Raw genomic sequence first — 22,510 nt, 5'->3', positions numbered from 1 at the left:
TTGGGGGGGGGACCTGTTTTAAAATGGGATTGTGGTGATTATGGCAGAACTCTGTAAATTTACTGAAAACCACTGGCTTGCTTACCTCACATGGGTAAATTTTTATGGCATGTAAATTTCATCTCAGTACAACGGTTTAAACACACACTCACACGCAAGCGGTCTTTGCAGAGAAAGAACAGACCTAATGAACTCTAGAAGGTACCAACAACCGGCTCATTAAGAGAGCACATGTCTTTGACATAAGCCCCAGGCATCAGATCATTTATATCATCTCATTTTCTGCAGAGAAAAAGGAGGCTCATCAGCCTGGGGTTCACATCACAGCCTCTGGGCACAGTTAGTTCAGCTGTCACAAGAGGGCACTATTATGCCATTGCTGGTAGGGGCAATACTGGGCTGTCTCTGGATTTCCTCCTTGCTGCTGTGCAGGGACCCTGCAGGCCCAGGGGCTCCGGGGGACGCGGACGTGCACGTGGTGTTTCAGGTAGATGACTAACCCTAGACTCGGGCCCTGTTGTACTAGCTGTTGGTACTTCAGATTGTGCTGGAAGGTTCTAGAAGGTAGGAAAGTCTCTGAAAGTCTCAGACATTTACTTCCTACTCACCTGGTTGAGGAGAGATTCTAGATGAAAACTGAACTCGGCTTTTCCCCCAGAACTGTGCTGCTAGTATGAGTTCTGGGATGAAAATAAATAGGAGCTCTAAAAAACTCCAGGAGGTAACTTTTGAACAGTCATTGACGACCTAGACTCTCTGCGGGCCTCAGGAAGAGGGGTTAGGTCACAGTGCTTCACAGCAGACCCCCAGACACAGAGAGAAGTTGACTCTGATCTACTTCCCTGAACAGAAAGATTCTGCAGCTGTAGGGTTTGGGACAGAGGGGAACTCATGTCCTTGATCTGGGTGAAGGCAGATGGGAAAAGTATTAAGTAATGATGAGGAATGGGCAGGGCTCAACACATTGTCTAGCATTTGACTAACAATGAATATGCTAAATGAAAAAAAGAAAACAGTGGAATTAAAAGTCAACAGGGTGTTGTAATGTAATAGACTTTCAGAGAGAAGACTGGTTTGGGGGAGCAGCATCAGAAATTACTCTCTTTAATTCAGAACAATGGAAAGTTGGCCAAAGATGAACTAACCTTGAGTTTGCTCCTTGGTGATTTTCCGGGAGACTGCCCCAGGTGGAGTCGTTACAGGAAGGAAACTTTATTTGCAGCAAGTAAGGAGATCACGGGGCATAACTTCCAAAGCTGTGACTCTCCAAGCAGGGTCACGTGAGTGGGTTTCTCTTATTTAGGGCCAGGATGAATATTCAGAGAGCTTTGTCATCAGTTGGAGAGGTGGACAGAAGGTCGCACAGGCATCTTATGCCTACACATACCTGGTATGTTATGTTAATGAGTTTTGTGTTCTTCCTTGGGTGGAGATTTTAACATTATAATGAAGCAGAGGTAACTGTCAGGCAAGCAGAAGAGGCTATGGGGCTGCTCTGAGAGCAGGGGATGCAGGGCTTGGAGGCAGGACCTTGCTTTCAAAACAGCACCGTGAATTTTTACCACTGATTTACTGTCTCTGATATGGTTAGGCTATTTTCAGGCCTCACAGAGACTGTTCTTTTTTGCATTCTCTTTGTCTCCTTAATATCCTTAACTATTGATATTTTTGCATTTTTCTATTGCAAAATAGAAAAATGGTCGTGGAACATACCTGGGGCTCTCAAATTACTTCTCTTGGGGCAGGAAAGCTAGATCTCATTTTTCTTTTGGGTGGGGCGGGGATCCTTTCACTTTCTACTTACAGTCTGAGTATAATTCAATAAGATGGGACAGCTCTAAGCTTGGAGTCTACATAGACTACCACCTAAGCCTAAATCAAGTTATTACTTAGCAGGAATGTTTTCTTTGGATGTAATAGAGCAGGAGAAAAATGCTGACTATCCTTAATTTCTTCAGATAACCCAGGAAGAGACAAGCTGTTGACGTAAGTTCTTATTTACTACAGCTGAATAACTAGTATCTCATGGTGTCACACAGTTTTATATTTCATGTGTTAAAGAGTTTCTGTGAAGTTTTCAAATTTATGCAACAAAAAGAATAATTGCCATTAATTTCTCCTTAATTTCTTCAGAGACAATCGGAATTACAACACCGTTCCTAGGAATAGTGCCACCAACTCCAAGATTAAACAGGTGCTAGCATGATGGATCAGGCTCACAGAGCTAAACCACAGATGTGTCTTTATCCTTCTACAAACACAATGTTTTCACCAGGAGAAAGCATTATAAGAGTGGCCTTTATGGCTTGCTAGCGGGGAGTCCTATGTTTTAGTGAGGTGGACCTTTGGTCGGGGATATAGGGGTTTATGTTATTCACATATTCTATTGCTCTCATAAATCGAGGACTAACAGGTTTTATGGTGCTGTCATTGATGCTGTGTTTCCTGGCTTCCTTGTTGGTAATTGAGTTTATTTTGTTGGAAATTCACACAAAGTCAGAGGGTCTTTTTGAGCCATGGCTGAGCATTTGTGGGGAAGAATAGAAAAGGTCATGTTTGCTTGAATCATAAAATTTCTTTTGGAATTTTTTTGGTAGTGTCTTTGATTTTGGAATCAGAGTAATGCTGTCTCCCTAAAATGGGTTGGGAAATGTTCCCTCTTTTATTCTTTGGAAGGATATGTGTGGAGCTGGTTTCTTTATTTCTCTTTGGGATTTATTTCATGGACATTCACTGTTTGCATCACTGTTTTTGCAGAGAGGGTTTGTTTTCTTGGAAACCCTAAGAGTCCGGCAGACGCTCTCACATTCTTGATCGGCTCTCACCTGGGGAAAACCTACTTCCATTTCTTTACAGTTTTGAGTGCCCTTTTGGGGCACGTCTCTCATATCAAACAGGCCTGGGTTCCAATTCTAGCTTTGCTTCTGATTTTCTAAACTTAATTTTTTTAGAGCAGTTTTTAGGTTTACAGAAAGAATTATGCAGAAAGCATAAAGGGTTCCATTTATTCCTTTTCTTCTCCCTACACAGTTTCTCCTGTTTTTAACATCTTGTATTAGTATAGTCCATTCGCTGTAATTGGTGAGCCAGTACTGATATATAATTATAAACTAGAGCCTGTAGTTTATGTTAGAGTTCATGCTTGAGCTACACCATTGTTTAGCTTTGGACAGATGTTTAATATCATATTTTGACCATTATAGAATCATATAGAAGTTTCACTATTCTAAACATGCCTTGTGATAACATTTATTTATTCTGCCTTCTCTGCCCCTGAGGCCCTAAAATCCACTAATATATTACTGTCTTCATACTTCTGCCTTTTCCAGAATGTCATAGAGTTGGAGTCATGCAGTACCTAGCCTTTTCATATTAGCTTCTTTCACTTAGCCATATGTTTTCAATTTTCTTCCATGTCTTTTCATGGCTTGGTAGCTCATTCCTCTTTAATGCTGATTACCATTCTGTTGTCTGGATGTACTGGTTTATTTATCCATTCATCCACTGAAGGACATCTTGTTGCATTCATGTATTGACAATTATGAATTATGAATGAAGTGCTATAAACAGTTATGAGAAATAAATTTTCAGTTTATTTGGGTAAATGTCTAGGAATAAGACTATTGGCTTATATGATATGACTATGTTTAGCTTTGTAAGAAACTGTTTTCCAGTATCATTACCATTTGTCATTTTCACCGGCAAAGAATGAAAGTTTCTGTGGTCCCACATTCTTGCCAGCACTTGGTGTCATCTGTGTTTTCAGATTTAGCCATTGTATTAGATGTGTAGTGATATTTCACTGTTGTTTAATTTAATTTCATTGTTGATTAAATTCCCTAATGATATATGATATTAAACATCTTTTTATGTGCTTCTTTGCCACCTGTAGATCTTTGTTGAAGTGTCTATTCAGATCTCTTGTCCATTTTTTTAATTGGGTCATTTTCTTATTATTGAGTTTTAAGGTTCTTGGTATATTTTGCATATGCTCCCTTTATTGGATATATGCTTTGCAAATAGGATTTCTCATCTGTGCCTCAGTTTCATTAATGGTATGAGCTGGGCCAAGGCTCTTAATCTTTCTCAGCCTTAGTATTCTCCTCTCAGACAATGAGTATAATAATATCCATCTTACTTGTAGAATTGTTTTAAGAGATAAAGCTGACAAGTTATGTGAAGGAACCCAGGCCACTGTCTGTCTCAATAAAAGCTGGCCTTTTGGCTTTGCCTCTTCTCCCAACCCCCAAGCATATGTCCATTTAGCATTTCTCATGTTTTATATGTAGTTGTTTTCATCAGTGCTTTTCGCACTATAATTAAGCATAAGAATTGTAGACTCTGATTCAGTGGATCTGGGGCAGAGCCTGAGATTCTGCATTTCTAACAAGCACCAGGTGATATTGGTGCTATAGGTCCAGAGAGCACACTTGGAGTAGCAAGGGAAACACGTCTGTCTCCTCCAAGTCAATGCTTTCAAACTTCTGTCTTAACTAGTGGGCTATGAAATCAATTTTGTGGATTAGCAATCATCATTTTTATACACATGGAGTACAATAGAAAATATCATAAGGAGTTAACCATTGACAAAATTGTTTCATGAGAAAAGCCTTAAAGTTACACACACACACACACACACGCACACACACAATATGAATTTTGAAGTCCAGGTAAAGGATATTAATATTTACTGTATTACATAGAAAGAAACCTAAAAACTTTGCTTGCCTGTTCATGTAAATATTGCCAGACTCAAAAATGTATATTTGCAACTAATAGGTAAATTAATACTGTTTGTTTATTGCAGCTGGGGTGTAGAAAAAAGTAAGATAGGTAAGGGTTTTTTTTTGTTGTTGTTGTTTTTTAATTTACTTATTCATGAGAATCACACAGAGAGAGGTAGAGACATAGGCAGGGAGAGAAGCAGGCTCCTCACAGGGAGCCCAATGCCTAACTCAATCCTGGGATTCCAGGATCACTCCCTGAGCTGAAGGCCGATGCTCAACCGCTGAGCCACCCAGGTGTCTCAGATAGGTAAGTTTTAAGATAGTCTGAGTAATTTTCATAATGAAGCAAAGACATGGATTGGGCTTTGAGGAATAGGGAGGATGACACTTGGTAGAAAAAGAAGGGGGTGGGAATGACCCTTGAGCTTTAAATAGAAAGTGTGCAGTAGAGGGCTCATCTCCAGTGGGGAGACAAATGAGAAAGGATAGTCCAGGAATGAGAGGAAAAAGGGAGCTAGTGAAGGGTTATGAGTTTGGAATTAAAGGTAAAAGCAGAAACACACTGTGGATTAGTCGGAATGGGGACAGTAAAAGGAAATGAGGCAGGAAGCCCAGCTAAATTTCTCTGTTGTATTAATACAGGAATGAGCTGATAAGAGCCTGAGTTAAGTTAATGGCAGAGAAAATGAGGATCACAAATCATTCCAAAGGATAATTCAGTGCCCTAAGCTCACCCTCTATTCATACTGCTATGGGGTATCCCAGTTAAAAGAAGGAAGCAGACTCATAAGCCTCTTTGCCTACATTATCAGATGTCACATGATGACAGTAATGACTCCACTTCCATCCCTAGGGAAGACTCAAAGTATCAGTAGAAAATGAAGTACAGAAGGAAGGGGTGGAGAGGAAATTGGAGATTCTAATCTGTCTCTTTATCTCTGTCATACTCTCTCCAAGCCTGTCTTCCATAGCTTCTCACACCACTAAATAAATACAGGCCCACATCTAAACAAGCAGCACAGTACCACGTTTGACCATCCTCATGAGTTTCTCGTTATGTGGCCAGGAATAGAAGAGCTGGAAAACACCCAAGAGATTTTCCAGCCTGACCATTTCATGTTACAGATAAGGAAAGGGACTGTGAGCAGTTCACATAGGCAGCAGCACAGCAACTGGCAAGGGACAAGCACTTCACAGATGGTTTCTTTTGTTTTGTTTTTAAGATTTTATTTATTTGAGAGAGAAAGAGAGAGTGCTTGAGAGAGAGCAAGGGGAGGGAGGGGCAGAGGGAGAGGGAGAAGCCAGCTCTCCACTGAGCAGGGAGCCTGATGGTGTGGGGCTGGATCCCAGGACTCTGGGATCATGACCTGAGCTGCAGGCAGACACTTAATGGGCTGAGCCACCCAGGTGCCCCACCACAGACATCTGAATAAAATGAAGGAGATACTTAGAATCCAGAACCTCTGACTTTCAGACAACTCTCTTTTGCTTGCTTGGAAGCTGACTTTTCCCAAACCCTTCCTACTTGAGAGAAATCCAAGCTCCAAATATTGGGACCACACAGAGAAACTGGGGTTCACCCTAAGACTCTAAGATCATGCATACTGCCTTTTAGTAAAAGGTGCACAAAAGAGGAAGACAAGTATATGGGAAAGCCAGGAAATTCGATTCATTAAGATGTCAGAGCCCTGAAAAAATCTGGGCCCACTTGTGAAACACTGAAATAAAATAATGGGTTGCGCTGGCCACAGAGGACTCTCGGTTCACAGACTAAAGTGAGTACTAAAGGTAACCTGAGGAAACAGTTCCAGGAATCTCTCACAGCCAGAGGTACTTTGTTTCCTACAACTCCATTTTCACCCAGCTGTGTTTTTTTACGTTGTTTGGGGCTATTTTATTAAGCCCATGGATTCCTCAGACAGGTATATAGCAAAAGGGTGAAATAAAAGGAGGAAAAATATTTGCTATGCAATGGAAAGGATAAAGAAAAAGACTATCTTTTGTGGGGAGACTCTGGAAACCTCGACTCTTTATGTCTCCCTTCCTTCTTAGTTCCCAGAGGTTAAAAATGGGCAATTGGAAGCTGAAGGGGAAGTTCCAAAGAGGGAGTGACGCTGTTGGAAATCCCCAGACTGGTGGGGTAGGAGGAAAGCAGAGGAGTCTCTTGACTACAAGTATGTAAGATTTATATTCCTGGGTGCTAAAATCAAAGAGACCAGGGCTGAATCTTGACTCTTTCATCTCGGGCAAGTTCTTAACAACCTCATGTGGTTTGCATTTCAAAAATGAAGACAATGATCATACCTCTTTCACAGGTTGTTTTGAGAATTACACGGGGGTAATTTATATAATACGTTGAGCACAGCCTGGTGCACAAGAAGCACACAGCTTATGATGAAAATTATCATTATGACTTGGGATTATTATTACATACTAGGGAGCTTCTGGGAGCAGCAGTGGGGGTGGAAGGAGTGGCTGCAGCATTGGCCATAGGTGCCAGTGGATGAGGATGATAAACCAAGAGTCTGCCTCTAGCACTCTGAGTTTTTATCCTCACTCTAATACTTCCTTGTTACATTTACCTTGGAAAAGTCCCCAGTCCCCTCCAGGTCTTGGTTTATTCATTTCTAACTGGTGAAAAATTATAATAAAAGCCCTAGGGGCATGATGGGCTGGATAGCAAACACCATGCACTGAACTGTTATACAAGTGAATGATTTTTTTGTTGAAATTGTACCAAATGTGGTCAGCTCCTTCCCTTGTACCTCCAGCCCCCTGTCTTGTTAACCTTTGGAGCTAATCTCAGAGTGCTACTGGGTGATCACAATTATTAAAGTGAAAATTGGCTAGCACTTCCTATTTGCTTGCTGTGGTGACCTGAACTGAGATTTTGGACAAGTTCATTGCCACAGCATATACCTTTAAGAGGAGATGTTGTTCACTCATTGTCCTACTTCCCCATCTTTTCTAACATCTTCCACTTCCAGCATCCAAATGGTATAGGGACACAGCCTTGCTGCCTAGGAGCCAGTTTCATGTCACATGGGAGGGATCTCAGTCACTTAGAAAACCAGGAACGAGGTCAAGGGCCATTAGAGAGTGCCAGTCAATACAGCATTGTTAGCTATAGGCATTATGCTATATAGTAGATCTCCAGAATTTATTTATCTTGTATAAGCTAACAATAGTGTATAGCTAGTGGTATTGTATAATTAAGTGACAGCATTATATACTGTAATAGCTAATGGTATTGTATACTTAAAATTTGCAAAGAAGGTAGATAGACTTTCTGTTAAGTGTTCTTACCATTAATAATAATAATAGTAATAACAAAGGGAGCAAGAGCAAAGTTTGGGAGGTGATGGAAGTGCCTATGACTTTGATAGTGGTGATGATTTCATGGGTGTCTAAGGAGCCCCAAATTCATGGAGTTGTATGCACTAAATATGTCCACTTCTTTACATGTTGATCAGACCTCAAAAAAAAAGGTTAAAATGTCCAAAAAAGAATGCCATCCTGCACTCTCATTTCAGCAGGGTGGCTTCAATTTTCCTTGGCTGGTTGCTGCAGTCTCCTCAAACAGATCTGTTTCTGAGTCCCTGGGAAGGAGAATAAAAGCAGAGAGATTCTTTTCACCAGGGGGGAAAGAACGAAGCTCACAGATTGAGTCTTGTGTTCAGGTAACATCCTGCCAGCCAAACCGTACCTGTTTGCAAAAGTCCTCAGATTGGATTCCTCAGAGGCCAGTCTGCATGGGATCCTTGTGTCCCCGAGCCTGTTTCTGGGAACTTGGGTTGACTATAAATCACAGAGAGTGCTCTTTGAACAAGTATTCCAGTACTCAAGCATCCAAAATAATGGTGCTCTTAAAAATCGATGCTCCTGAAGGCTAGTACCTATTCCCTTATCGTAAATGGACTCACTGTGTTAACTATTACTATGCAAAATATTGGGGATTCTTCCTTCAGTATGACCCTGGGGGAAGTTATAAATCAAAAACAGAAAAGTTGCTCATCTTACATTCGGTTGCTGAATTGTATTGCTCAACTTTATCAGTCATGTGATTTGTTTTTAATTTTTTTCATGAAAACAATAATGGATAGGACTTATTAAGTATGTTAAGTCTCTGAATTGTGTGTTTTCCAACAACTTTCAAGGCAGGAACAGTCATCCTGTGATAATCCCCAGTTTCTAGTTGTCATTCCAATAAGCTTCTCAGTGTAAAGTCACACTCAGAATTGTTTAATTCCAAAGTCAATAAAATTTCCATTAGGGCAAAGTGATTGTTTTCCAAGTTCCAATCTATCTTTAAATGACCAAAAATTGCCAGAGAATGTGCTATGGGTAATTCTAAAAGAGGTTGTCTGACATATAACTTGGGCCAGCTCTATTAAAATACATTTATATGCTCACATAATGTAGAACTACTTTGAAGGAGGGGTGATTGCTCATTTCCTACCACACATTTCATGTTTAGTTGGGAGAATAATTTCCATCTCATCTCTACTCCATGGATTCTCTCCTTATGCTGTATTCCTTTTTATTTTTAGCTTGAAAGGAATTTCTAGAATGTTTATTAGGTCACCTGGTTGCCTGTGTATTTACTGCCCAGCTCAGGGAAGACTGATGAAGCTGTCATTAATTCAGCACACCAGCATGCCCAGGTGCCTTCTGTGGCTGTGAGTCAAGTCCAAAACAGCTTTGCATATCTTTGAGCACCCTTTGAATTGCTCTTCATCTGATGGTTGAGTAACATCCCCCCTCAGTGATACCACTGATGGTTTGCTCACCACTTATGATAGGAAGCCAAGCTTGGTAAGTATCCAAAGGTAATGTGTATTGCACCAAAGAGTAGAGGTTTAAGCTCTCACCAGGAAGCACAATCCAAACTTAATAAAGTGGGTTATGAAGGAATCAATACAGTGCTTGGCACAGAGAAAATGCTCTATAGATATTCATATCTTCATTTTCTTCCTTTTAAAAAAAGGATTTTATTTATTTATTCATGAGAGACACACACACAGAAAGAGACACAGGCAGAGGGAGAAGCAGGCTTCATGCAGGGAGCCTGATATAGGGCTCAAACCCTGGACTCCAGGATCATGCCCTGAGCCAAAGGCAGATGCTTAACTGCTGAGCCACCCAGGCATCCCATCTTCATTTTCTTCCTTAAATTGCCTGTATTGGGCATGTCATCCGTCTACATGGGCTAAAAGAAGTATTATTTCAGGAAAAATAGTCTAAGGATCATGTACTTTTCTAGATATTCTGAATTCGATCACAGTACCACTTAGATGGATTGTAAATTCACTTCACAGAGTCTCTTGACCAGTGATTATCTGCTCTGTTTGAAGAAACTCTAAGACTTCACTAGTCATCTTCCAGAGTTCATATACAAATATTGTTTACATACACATATATATGTGGATAGATAGATAGATAGATAGATAGATAGATAGATAGATACGAAAGAAAATATAGTGGGGAGATAATAGAGGGAGAAACATAAAAGATTACTCAAAACTAACTTGTTTCCTTCATTTTTTTGTTTGCGTTACAACTAGCTCTCTAATTAGTTTACAACTAGCTCTTCATATATTCTGAATATAAACCCCTTATTAATTATATGATCTGCAAATATATTTTTTCATTCTATAGGTTGCCTTTTACTCTCTAAGAATCCACAAAATTCATAAATTTGATGTAGGCCCATTAGTCTATGCTTGCTTGGGTTACCTGTGCTTTGGTGTTCTATCCAGGAAATCATTGCCAAATCCAATGCCATGAAATCTTTCTTTTACATTTTCTGCAAGGAGTTTTATATGCTGGGGTCTTACATTTAGGTTTTAAACTATTTTGAGTTAATTTTTCTGTATGATGTAAGACAGGGTCCAACTTCATTCTTTCACTAGTTCATTTTCTTCCTTGGCTAGTTCCCACTACTCCAAGGTACATAATTTTTTAGTTAGCAACAATACTCAACTGCATGGCTCACATATCAAGTTTAGTATTTATTTCATGTTGTATATGTATATTTGACTTTTTTTTTTTCATATTCCAGTGTCAGGTAGATCTGCTATCATGGCTGCTGCATCTGCCTCAAGAGCCATGGAGTAAACTGTGCCTCTGATTCCTTGCTATGGATTCCCAGCCAGTTGGATTTAGCTAGGATACAGACTAGCACACCTCTGATCCTATTATTCTCCTGGTTTGAGCTGGTGTATGTTTGTGTCCCTACTGAGATTTTAATTTTGGTCATCCCTTCTCATATGGATTTGTAATTATAGGAGATTTCTTTGGCCAGTGTCCTGGATCCTTGTGCCTTCCTCTACTTCCTCACTATTACTATAGACAACTCTTAACTGAGAGTTGAGAGAATTCTCCTTTTGACCTTCTCAGTTCTTAAACTCCCCAAATATGGGAGCATGGAATCCTTAAAATAAGGAGGAACATAACTACTCAAAAGAAGGTAGAGCCCTAAAAAAAAAAAAAAAAAAAAAAAAAAAAAAAAAAAGAAGGTAGAGCCCTGATACTTTTATAGTTAGAAATATTTGGAAGAGCCAATTTTGAAAACAGGAAAATAGCCATTTATCCTACATTAAGATTAATTATAAAAATATAATACAACTATTCCACAAATTTATTGGATGACCCACTTTAGACCCTTGGCAATTGTAGTTTACACTCAACTTGAGCCCCCATCTAGTACTGTTATTTATCAATTTTACGAAATTTAACAAAGCTTGTTGTTTTGGCTCTTGTTATTTTGCTTTGCTTTCTGTGCCAGTTCTAACTTGGCTCATTTATTGGGCCAGTAGTTTCTCAAAATGAGATCCATGGGCTGGCTACATATTAATCATCTGAGTAACTTACAAATTCAGCTCCTGGGTGGATCCTACTATGGGCCTCTTGGTTTGGAGCAATCAAATCTCAGTGAAATTTTGGTAACCCAGCACTTTAAATTGTGTTTTACAAGTACCATTGTCCCTGATTTTTTTTTTTAAAGTTACTTGTTCTTTAACTTGGGTGAGAGTTTTATCTGAACTCTAGTGATTAGTCTATGTATTGATCTTATGGACTCATCCGTGGCACTTGCTCTTCTCTTCCTGCAGTACCAGAATTCCCTGGATCTAAGGCAAATTTCTGCTTGTCTTCACCTGTCCAACACAGTGTATGCTCTTTTTCAATAGTTGTCTGCCACTCTCTTCTATTAACTGTCAGCAGTGCCTCCATCTCTTCCTTACACTTGGTAATTGTCATGTGGTGCAAGCATTGACTGATTATTGAATAGCCATGTACTCTTCTATATTCCTCTCAGTCCCCTTGAAGTTGGGCAGGGCCATGTGGTTCTCTGGCTAATGGAATATGGGGGAAATGACTAATGTCACTTTCAGGATGAAATTTTTAAGAGTTGGTGTTCAATTCTTAATTTTTCTTTTTCCCACAGAAGCAACATGTAGATATGGCATCCTAACAAATTCAAAACATCCAGAATTGGGGCCCCTGGGGGGGTGTAGCCAGTTAAGCACCCGACTCTTGGTTTCAGCTCAGGTCCTGATCTCAGGGTCATTAGATCAAGCCCCAGATCAGGCTCTGAGCTCAGTGAAGAGTCTGCTAAAGTTTCTCTCTCCCTCTCTTTCTGCCCTTCCTTGGGCTAATTCTCTCTCTCTCTCTCTCTCTCTCTCAAATAAATAAATTAATTTAAAAAAATAACCAGCCAGATTCAAAGAATCACTTCAAGTAAGGCAGCTTCTCAATATGTCTTTATTGCATTAAGCCACAGAGATTTCAGAACAAATGTTACTATAGTTCAGTCTAGCCTATGCTCACTAACATAGTTGGTATACATATTAATCTATTTGTTTTGCCCCATTAAGCTTTGTGGTTCTAATGAGTTTGTGATACCGGTGAGTCTTTCCCACTTTTCATTGACCATTTGGCTTTGAACACATTAATTTGAGAAATATCCTATCTATAACATATTTCCAGTAACTTAGATGTGTAATCATTTATGAGCATGGTAAGCCTTGCCAAGTTCCATGTAAACTGCAGCATTGGTTGCAGAACTTACTTCTTGTTTACATGAGTTTCTCCATGTCTTTGATGAATGCTGGTTTCTATGACTTCACTTTCCAATACTAAGAGAAATTTTCTTAGCCACTTTAAGCAAGATTGTTACAGATAAAAATATCAATTTCACCAAAGGGGACAAAAAGTATGTAGTAGAAATTAGGTATCCTTCCTATCAGAATCACATTTCCAGTAATGAGGTCATTTTTACCTCTCTGGTATAGATATTGGTACAGTGCTTTGGAAACAACAGGTACTTAATGTATGTTTATTGGAATGAGCTTGTAAATGTATTCATCTTTTCCTTTTGGATTATTTGCCTTTTGAGGGGAAGGACTATGTCTTGTTTCAACTTTATGCTCTACACAATACTTTGTTCATATTAAGAGCTTGGTAAACATTTGATTTAAATTTAGGGATGCTTGGTGGCTCAGTGGTTGAGCATCTGCCTTTGGCTCAGGGTGTGATCCCGGGTTCCCGGGATCGAGTCCCACATCGGGCTCCCTGCATGGAGTCTGCTTCTCCCTCTGCCTGTGTCTCTGCCTCTCTTTGTGTGTCTCCCATGAATAAATACATAAAATCTTTAAAAAAAATAAATAAATTTAGCAAGTAAGTCTGACAGTGATGAAATTGGAGAAGGGTAAGACTTGGGCTATCAGGTATAACTAGTGAGCCTCCATCTGTTTTTGATCTTGATGGATTAGTGTCAATACAATATGCAGCAGCAGCATCTCGGTGAGCCACCTATTTACTATATTTCATGTTCCTCCGCATTCAATATTCAGCCATAACGGACAATAAGAATAGCAAACAAATATGTAAAGCCTTTAATTTCAGCATAGCATGCTTCTGAAAATTAACATTGTACGTTTTTACATGTCAGTGAGATCAATATAGTCTCAAAACCACCCTTTGTAAGATGAATTCAACTCTTGGATTGAATATATATATATATCCATTTCTTCAAAAGAAAGTAATTTTTTTTTTTTTAAGATTTTATTTATTTATTTATTCATGAAAGACTGAGAGACAGAGAGAGAGAGAGCGCCAGAGACAAAGGCAGAGGGAGAAGCAGGCTCCATGCACCGGGAGCCCGATGTGGGATTCGATCCCGGGTCCCCAGGATCGCGCCCTGGGCCAAAGGCAGGCGCCAAACCGCTGCGCCACCCAGGGATCCCAGTAATTTTGTTTTAACATTCCTCTTTCCTACAGGAAGGTTTCCACCATTAAAATGTTATTCTTCCTTTGAAAAAAATCACTGAACCTTTGGAATTTGAAATGATTTGCAAATTATTGTGATTAATTTCTGGTACAGCTAGAATTTCCTTGGTGATATTTTTCTCATGTAACTGAAGAATTATTTTCCCACTCATTTATCTACTGAATGGCCATTGCTCTGTTGACATGAACTTCATAATTAGCAATTCAATTTGTCTCCTTTATCTAGAATCAATTCATTATAGTATTTGGTAACATGTTTTACTCCACTTTGGGACATCCTTCCTGCTTGATGAATAGTGTTTAAAAATAATAATAAAACAATTTATAGTCTTTCCTAAAATTTCTACTTACACATGGCCTTGAAAATAATATAATATCTTAACATGAATGTTAAAAGTCTGGACAGTGATTATTATTTAAAAATATTAAACGTAAAAATTATTTCTTGGTAGAGCTTGTAATATTTTTAAAGAGTTTAAACACCATATTGTTAACTATTCAAATTGATCACATTTATGAAATTCATACTAGGTAACCCACACTGCATGATGCTCCAGGAATGCAGAGAAGGATTACTCAGTAGCCCCTATTCTCAAGGAACTCATGATCTAGTCAATAAGATGTACTAGCATTCAAAACATCATCATTGTGATGGATACTCTAATTGGGTATTGAGAGGAGACGTTAAGCCTAACACCACTTACAAGCAGGTTTAGGCACAAAGGGGTGAACAAGGAGGGAATAGGGTCAGAAAAGATAAATACTGAGTTGTTTCTTAAAGGATGAAAAAGATGTTACCACGCCGAGAGAGTAAGGGCTTGTATAGCATCCCAGGCAGAGGGAAGAACATATTTACAAGTATGAAGGCATGGACACTGTCCGTTCTTTGACTGAGAAGACCGTGTTTCAGGATATACAGGAGAAAGAAGAAGGAAATCAGACTAGAGAGATGCAGGGTTCCAACCACAGGGATATCATGCCAAATCAGAGTTAACCCTTTACCTTCCAGGAAAATGAGCAAGTTATGAAGGATTTTGTGCACAAAGTTGCATAATCAGGAGAATTTATAGCCTCAAGTTTCATGATGGAAACAGAAAGTCATATGATAAATTTTTCTGTAGTTTTCACCATCTTTAAACCCTATTAAATGATATTAGCTTTTAACTCAAATATCACAGACTTCCCTAGCTGGTGATTAATACCATGGTCACACTTTAGCAAGAAACCAAATCTATGGGTTCCGAGTCTGTACATACTGACTAGCAGGAAGAGCCTTCATTTCTAGGAAGTTCCTCTTTAATATCCTCTCCAATTTTGGTGATCAGTGACGGCTACTTTCTTCTGTTGTATTGTCTGGTGTTGGGTGAGGCACAGAAATGCCAATCCCCAAGCAGTCCCCAGAATGTGTTTGTTGTTTGTTTCCATAACTTCTGGAAAGTTAGGATAGCCTAAGATATCTCAGGGAAAGGTATTACCTTAGTCTAAATAATGGCCAGCTTGGCTCTGATCCAGTTAACAAAGCCTACAAATATAACACATTTGATGGATGTAAGATGACTATTGGTTGTAGTATTTCAAGGAATATTTTTTAAACTTCTATAATGTGTTGAGTAATACTTCTATTGAGTGAGGTGATTGTTATGAATCTTCGCCTTTTCCAGTCAATCAATTCTGGGGGAGAGAGCTCAAGAGGATATGTCTTGTTTCTAGTTCTTCTCTTCTGTTCTCTGAAGAACAGGTCCCTGGGATGTGTACATTTGAAGTGACATGGAAAACTATACTTTAAGCCCTCAAAAAAGTAGGATTTGCCATTTTTGACTGAAAAAACAGAGAAAAAGACTTGAATGTGATAGATACTGGACACTGCATTTGTCTGTTCTGTCATTTGTACCTTTGTTTTTGGAACTTTTCCTATTCTATGTAATCTTGGTAGACAGGTCAGTCATATAACACATTATTTCCTTAAAAAAAAAGGATGAGCCTGTGACATGTGGTGTGCCAACAGTTTGCCTTTCCAAATGAGAAAATCCTGATTTTTTCATTTGCTTTAGTTCTGTCTCCAACCTTCCCATCATGGCTGCTTCAGTCTTCCAATATGAAATCACTAAATGTGAACTGGGGAGAGGAGCATGGAATTGGCTATCTAAAGTTGATATAAGCCCCTTTCAGGTCACTGCCAGCAGGTTTATCCTGAGACTTTATACTCCTCTGGACACTGAGATTGGCCCAGTACTAAGTATATAAATCCAAATGATACTGATGAACAACATTGTGAAGGATTGGTACAGCAGCTTGTGGGTAGAGTATCCTACACATTCCCCTGAGACGAAGGCTGTGAGGAACATGTTAGCTTAGGGCTACTAGTCACCACTTGTTACCATATGAAGAAAGAATATGTGAAAATAAGGGAAGATGATGTCAGAACCAAGAAGTGAGGAGAGAGTGTCCAGGTGACAATTTGAAATCCTGCTCTTAGTTTTACCTGGCCAGATTCAGCCCTCTGGGATTTTCTGATTTAATAAGAAAATGAATTCAATTTTTTACATAAGCTAATTGGGTTTCTGTCACTTGCAAGCAAAATAATCCTCATCCTAACGAATAAAGAATGTCTTAGAATGGGGGATTTATATTTTTGTATACTGAGAATGGAAAGTTTAGAAATCTTTGGGGACCCAGATAAGGATGATTAGGCTTTCCTTAAATAGAGGGTGTGCAAAGGAAAACCTGAAATTTCCTTGGCAAACAAGTGAGGAGACCACAGGAGCAGAGAGTGACTTAAGACCGAAAGACTCCAAGAGCAGCAAGAGCCAGGTGACTTGGCCAGAGACTTTATGCTTCTCCATACAGTGAGGGATTCTCTACCCTTTTAAAAAGTCAACTCTTTGTGCAAAAAGGGGAGGAGTAATAACAGGTTCCTGGATGCTAAATTAGATCTACTCTAAAAATTCTATCCTTTATACTATTGTTGGAGTTATCTTTATGGCTGGACATTTGATTACTCCATCTTAAATGTAAAATGTTTCATAATTTCCTTTTGTAATATTGTGATTTAAAATGCATATATTTGGTCTTTGACCCTGTTTCTGACACAGAGCTCCTAAGACCCTCAGAGTTTCCTAAGTGGGGAGAGCAACAAAGGTACCATTTGTTGAGATAATGAGGTAGATCTTGGAAAGCACCTATGGATGGAGGCTGGTTTCCAGTGGAGCCATCCATGTGATTAGAGGATTGGAACTTCCAGCCCCACACATTGACCTCTGGGGAAGCGAGAGAGTCTGGAGGTTGAGCCAATCACCAATGACCAATGAATTTGTCAAGCATGTTTATGCAATGAAGTCTCCATAAAAACTTAAAAGGAGGTGATTTGGAGAGTTTCCAGGCCTGTGAACACCTGGAGAGGGCATGAACCCTACACCTTTTCCCCCACACCTTGCCCTATGCTTCTCCTCTATCTAGATGTTCTCGAGTTCTATCCTTTTATAGTAGGCCAGCAATCTGGTAAGTAAAGTGTTTCTCTGAATTCTGGGTACGGCTCCAGCAAATCAGTCAAACCTGAGGAGGGTGTTGTGGGAACCTCTAATTTATTACCAGTTCATCAGAAGTATAAGTTATAGGCTGGACTTGCCACTGGCATCTGAGGTGAGGGTGGGAGGGCAGACTTGTGGGATTGAATCCTTTGCCTGTGGTATCTGATAGTATCTCCATACAGAGGGTCAGAAATGAGTTGAATTGTAGGATACCCAGCTGGTGTCAGAACATTTCTCTTTGCTGGTGGGGAGCACTCCTCTCTTACTGGAAATGAGTAATCAGACCCTTTATCTTTACTTTGGCAGAAAAAAATCAAAGCCCCTTCTCATGATCTGTTAGTCCCTTTACAATGTGGCCCTATTCCATTTCATTCTCCTCAGACACTTACCTTCTAGGTCCCTGGGTAGACCTAGCTCACATGTGTTTCTGAATATTTGTGTCCTAAAAGGTGCTCACTCTGCTGTCAACCTAGTTAAGATCTACTTGCCATCTATGCTTTAGCATAATAATCATTTCCTGTAAGAAGTATTTCCAGATTCCTCTAGGAGACATTCATAACTTCCATTTCTATTTTCCTTTGCCACCATATGTATGTCTCTATTATAGCATTGATAAATGTGTTTGCATTTTCATTTTTGTACAGCTGTTCCCAACTAGACTGAAGACCCTTGAAGATGGGTTCCCATGACTAAGCCTCTTAAAAATGTAGTCTAAAGGATGTCACAGATATAAGCCTTATTTTGTCTCAGCAGTTAGAGTTAGCGGGCTGATTCTATTCCAGAATATTTACTAAATGTCAGACATTCTTCAAGGAAGCAGAAAGATTAGCAAGAAATAGATTAAGTTCTTTACATTCTAGAGCAGAATATAGGTAGGAGGTAGATAGATGGATAGACAGGCAGCCATTTAGAGAGGAGAAAGAAGGTATGTATATATAAACTGCAATGACTGCCCAGGAAGCATTGTGCCTAGATCAACTGCAGAAGGCTTCGTAGAGAAAATAACATTAGAATTGAGTCTTTAAAGCATATGTAGAAACTCTTCCAGAAGGAGAGAGAAAAAGAAGAAGGGAAAGCTCATTACAGACAAAAGTGACTATACATATAAACTCACAGACAAAGTAGGACAAATGTAGTTCATGGTCTAGAGCCAGATTGGGTGGCTGCTATGTGATGTTTAACTCAGTTCCTGGCATATAACAGGTGCTCAGTAAATGTTTGGTGAGTGAATGAATATCAGCTACAAGAATAAGAGTAATAGGAGAAGTGTTTGGAAGATAATTTGGGACCTAAATTCAAAGGGTCTTAATATGACCAGGTAAGGAGTTGGCACTTCATCCAGATTTCAATAAGGCAGAGTTTCCTAGTGGGTAAGCCCAACCAGTAGTCAGCCTCTGGGTCTGAATGCTGGCTCCATCATATACCAGTTTTGTAGCTGTAGGAAAGCCTAAAACCTCAAGTTTTTCACTGATAACATCAGATTAATAATTCCATTTGCTTTGTAGATTTGCTCTGAGAATCAGAGTTAAAATATTTAGCACAGAGGTGCACACAATGTGAATCCCCAAGAAAGGTTCTCTGTTATTATTATTAAGTGCTCTTTATGCTCTGGAGGGATTTTGAAGAATTTTAAGGAGACAGCAACAAGAGCAGGTTTTATTTCTCTAAGATGCTACTGAGCTGTTGGCATGTTGGGGGGCCCCAGAAACTCACCTTTCCTGATTTTTTTCTGGCCTATTTTGATCAGCTGTGAACAAAAGCACACACAGCTCCTTGAAAAACATCAGTGATTCCTTTTTTAAAAAATATTTATTTATTCATAAATAAAAAGAGACAGAGAGAGAGAGAGAGAGAAGCAGAGACACAGGCAGAGAGAGAAGCAAGCTCCATGCAGGGAACCCGACGTGGGACTCGATCCTGGGGTCTCCAGGATCATGCCCTGGGCTGAAGGCAGCGCTAAACCACTGAGCCACCTGAGCTGCCCAACATCAGTAATTTCAAAGAGAGGTAAGAGGCATAGAAACTATCCGTCAATATAAATAGATATATTAATATTGATAATAATTAATAATAACATCATTGCTTGCAGAGACTGTTTTAGCCTTGGAGGATGAAAACAGCAGCTTGGTAATGGGGCTGAGAGTTAGAAAGGCTAGTATCAAATATCAGGTTTAACCGAGTGTGGGAGAACAGGCAAAGGGAACTAGAGATAATGGGAAAATGGCTAAATGGCCAATAATAGTTACTAGAGGAAGAAAATGTTCTAAAATGTGTAGCTATCTCACTGCCCCTGTCCGCCTCTAACCCTTTTAAGGACAGCTGCAAACTCTTGCATCCTCACAGGCAGGATGAGTGCAGCCTTGGATGGAGCGATTTTGGCCAGAAGCCTGACTCAGAATGGGGCGGGATGGGGAAGAACCTGAGAGCAGGCGTGGAACTCTAGCCACTTCCTGCAACTCTGATTGCATCCTTTGACTATGGAGTGAGTGTTTAGGTGCATAGGACAAGCAAAAGTCATCATTTCTAGCAACTATACTCCTCCATTTGTGAATCCCATTGCACATCTATGCAACCTAGTTATAGGAATTGGCAGCTCAGTGGCACTGAAGACAGTGCTCAGAGTAATGGTACCAGGCTATTCCTCGGAGGTTTTGTGAGATATTAAAGCATGGTTGGTGAAAAAGTGATTCTGTGGCCATATTAATCTGGAAACAGTAACGTAAGCAGAAGAGATCAGTTTAGTCACTGCAGGATTCCCAGATGCTTAATAAGCCAATGTTCATTGTTAATCTAGAGGAAAGATCCAGGCAGAGGGGAAAATGGTGGACATTGAATAAAGAGTTCTGCTCTCGTTGTGGGAGTCTAGTGAGAGAGACGGAGAAGTAAACCAACAAGAGCAATAACTTGTGAATACTTCTGCTGAGTGGAATATCCTGCTTATTACATACCCATTTCACTTATGTCACTCCATTTTCTCAGTGCCAAAACCAAACCACTGACCTTGTCCTGTTGGTATTTACTTCTTATCTAGCTTGTGACATCAGGAGTTGGCTAAATACCTATGTAGACTCTTAGACATGCAAAGGGGCAGCTCAGTCCTACATCTGGCCTTCAGTTTCATGACCGATGCTGTCGTAGTGCTCTTTAGTCTTCTAGATTCAATGCTGTGCATAAAACAGAATTTCAGGCTATTTATTTCAAGCGCATAGAATTCCTAGCATCAGATACATTAGAACAGGAAGAAATCTTAGTTCTCATCACATTCAATCTCTTCATTAGATATTATCATATTCAATTCCTTAATTTTATAGCAGAGTTCTGCTAAAGTAAGTAGGCTGTCATGTCTAATGGCTGCCCAAGTTGTGCACTGCATAATTGCAAGATGTCTTTCATCAGATGATGATGTGAATAGCATCCCCGATAATAATCTAGGCAACTGTAGACAGCAGCCCTAGTTAGGCATATCAGTGTTTAATTTAGTTTCCTCTAGAAGAGGTAGCTGTGTGTCCTACGGAGGTTGAGAATAGTAATTAAAATGCAATAATCAAAAGAGTATAAATCTTGAAGCCCAAAAGGTGTATCATCTTTCTAAAACACAATGTTTCATTATAAAATAAATTGCTAGGGTGAACATGTTAACAGTTATCTAGCAAAAAACTTGTATTATATCCCTAATTTCAAAACTTGGCCTTCTCTATGAAGGGAATGATTAAAACCTAATAGAAAACCTAATAGAAAGAGCAGGCAGAGACAGAGAAGCAGTGGTAAGTGACACTAATGTTTAGAAGAGGATCAGGGCAAAGGGAAACATGCCTAGAAAACACCTGATAGAAACCAGATGTCAGAATAACAAGGAAATAGATACACAGACAAACTTAGGTCTATGTAATACTTCTTGGTGAGTCATCTCAAGTGGCTTGCTTGAGTAAGCAAGCCACTCCACAAAAGGAGTAACCCAAGTATGTTGGTTTTATAGATAAGAGAATTGAGGAAGAGGAAACTTTAATGTGTTTTCTACAACTCCTTGCAGGTTAATTTCCAGAATGTCTCACCGAGGAGGCAGCATCTCCATTCAGTGCCAGTCCCACGCCTGCTCTAGCTTTGTGATCTGCCTCCATTTGGCTTGCTGAAGTGTTCAGAACATATTTAAGTGGCCTTCAGGAATAGTAACTCTTCTGTGTTTCGCTGTGAGGTTTACCTTTGTCAGGCAGGACTCGGATCTTAGTCACTGGAGGGGATTTCACAGCATTGCCATGGTTGCTTTTCTTCCTTTGCTTGCTTTACTTATTTCTCCCACTAGACTGTGACAACATTGAGCATAGGGCCTCTGTATTCTATTCTGAACATCCCTCATTTCTAAAGCAGTGCCTGCCATACAGTAGACACTCAATAAATAATTGTCAAGGAAGGGAGAGCTGTAGCTTCCCTCACCCATCATTTGAGAATCTCAGCTCCAGTCCCTGTAAGCTGTTTTTTCATGCCTATTAAGCCCCAAGCCCATTAGTGCCCTACAAGGTCCAAAAGGCTATTTTAGCCAAGATAGATGTTTGCACAGCTTCCTCACTGCCCTGGCAAGTATGGGGGTGGACAGCACTAATATTCATTCTGGATCAAAATCAGGAATTCCTGTTTGCTTAGGTTCCAGGGGTAAATCTTCCTGTACATAGAAATGTATCATGTTGATGTTCCTGACGGGCAGGCTGCCCAGAGCTTCATTGAGTTATCAATGTTTCTACTTGATCTATTGACAATGGAGGCTTGAAAGTAAACAGCTTTGCCAACTCCAAATAGCTGGTTTGAGGCTGGGCAAACAGGAAAGCTTTACACAAAGCTGAGAGCTGGCACACGGCTTGGGGTTTTCAGTAAGTTTCTGCAGTTGGCTTCTGGAGGGGAAAAAGAAGCCTGGATTCTAAGATCAGAGGAGGGGGAACCCTGGGTGGCGCAGCGGTTTGGCGCCTGCCTTTG

General features: G+C 39.8%; 1 long non-coding RNA gene across 4 annotated transcripts in view; it reads left to right on the top strand.

Annotated features, from left to right (window-relative positions):
- The first annotated feature begins 1,309 nt into the window (after window positions 1-1,309).
- Window positions 1,310-22,510, top strand: part of LOC144286346 (uncharacterized) — a 169,977-nt gene continuing 148,776 nt past the window's right edge. For 2 of the 4 annotated variants that reach the window (XR_013354430.1, XR_013354432.1), the window contains exon 1: window positions 1,337-1,390. This is a non-coding gene — a long non-coding RNA (uncharacterized LOC144286346). Of the gene's footprint in view, window positions 1,391-22,510 lie in introns of all 4 variants that reach the window. The other 2 variants (XR_013354431.1, XR_013354434.1) reach the window with 2 other exon arrangements.

Source organism: Canis aureus, chromosome 16 (genome assembly GCF_053574225.1).
Source record: "Canis aureus isolate CA01 chromosome 16, VMU_Caureus_v.1.0, whole genome shotgun sequence".
Lineage (NCBI taxonomy): Eukaryota > Metazoa > Chordata > Mammalia > Carnivora > Canidae > Canis > Canis aureus.
This window is presented reverse-complemented; position numbering and strand designations above follow the sequence as displayed.